A 1311-nucleotide genomic window follows, 5' to 3' on the forward strand; every position below is an offset into this window, starting at 1 on the left:
AATGGAAACATAGTTGGGGCACTCCGATCAGAAATTTTAGCAATTAAGGCCCCGCTTCCTCGACAAGGATATCGTCTCGGAATTCCAAAAACTACAAATAAGGCAAGCTCACAAACGTGACGCAATGTCAGGTCGGAAGAAATGACGGATATTACCGGAGCACTAGTGCTAGAAGATTTCAGAAAAAAAAGCAGGTTGACTTTTTAATGTGATACGAATGGAGCAATGGCATGTACACTTGACATGTCGTGCTACTGAAACACCTCAGGAGTTTTGCGATGAACTTATCACTCTGTCTCATTAATTACCTGGTGTCCTTGAGCCCGGTTATATAGGAGCACTTACTATGGTAAATTATGTATGTTTGATTATAGGCATTTTTAAAAAAAAAACAGAAAGCGTTCCCGTATGCTCACATATTAAGAACGATCGGTTTGGCCTACGATAAGTTTTCCACATCACACAAAAACGTTGTAAACCCCTGGATGGACAGGTGAAACATATTTGAACGTAAACTTACTTCACGTCAGCTTCCTCCCTCTCAAAGCGACTGCAAAGTTTGATAACAACCTTTTTGTGCTCTATAGAAAACGTATCTTCAACATCATGCCCCGAAGCTGGTTGTCTCAACCAATGGAACAGGCGGTGAACACCACAGACAAAACACCAAGTAAAATGGTAATAAACGAGAGGAAAGGGGGTTAACCGAGGGTCCCGATTTTATTAGTCATATCATAAGAAGCCAACAAACATTGACACCAAGGACAACATAGGGGAAATTACTTGAGCTTAATAAATGAAATAAAGAAACGAAGAATAATGGAAAATAAAGTGGATGAAAGAACAACTTGCCGCAGGTGGGAACTGAACCCACAACCTTCGCATTTTACGTGCGATGCTCTACCAATTGAGCTACCGCGGCGCTGTTTTACCATCCACTTTCTTGGGTATTTATGTGTCCTGGTAGAACCCTGGGAGTGTTAGCCAGCGCCACCACACACAGACCTTGGCGGCGGACGTGGGACATCCTTTTTTGCCGCAGGCGTCACGAGAACGTGATCTTTTTGGGTGAAGGCAACTGGTCAATAAACCCACATATGCTACCTGAAGGCATCAATGTAGCCGGATTCGAGACCCTCGTTATGTAATAAACGAGAGGAAAGGGGGTTAACCGAGGGTCCCGATTTTATTAGTCATATCATAAGAAGCCAACAAACATTGACACCAAGGACAACATAGGGGAAATTACTTGTGCTTAATAAATGAAATAAAGAAACGAAGAATTAATGGAAAATAAAGTAGATGAAAAAA

General features: G+C 42.0%; 1 non-coding gene across 1 annotated transcript; it reads right to left on the bottom strand.

Annotated features, from left to right (window-relative positions):
* Positions 1-849: 849 nt before the first annotated feature.
* On the bottom strand, positions 850-922 carry TRNAL-UAA (transfer RNA leucine (anticodon UAA)). The gene has a single exon. It is a non-coding gene; the product is annotated as a tRNA-Leu (tRNA).
* Positions 923-1311: the final 389 nt, after the last annotated feature.

The sequence above is a fragment of the Dermacentor variabilis genome, chromosome 4, assembly GCF_050947875.1.
Source record: "Dermacentor variabilis isolate Ectoservices chromosome 4, ASM5094787v1, whole genome shotgun sequence".
Classification (NCBI taxonomy): Eukaryota; Metazoa; Arthropoda; class Arachnida; order Ixodida; family Ixodidae; genus Dermacentor; species Dermacentor variabilis.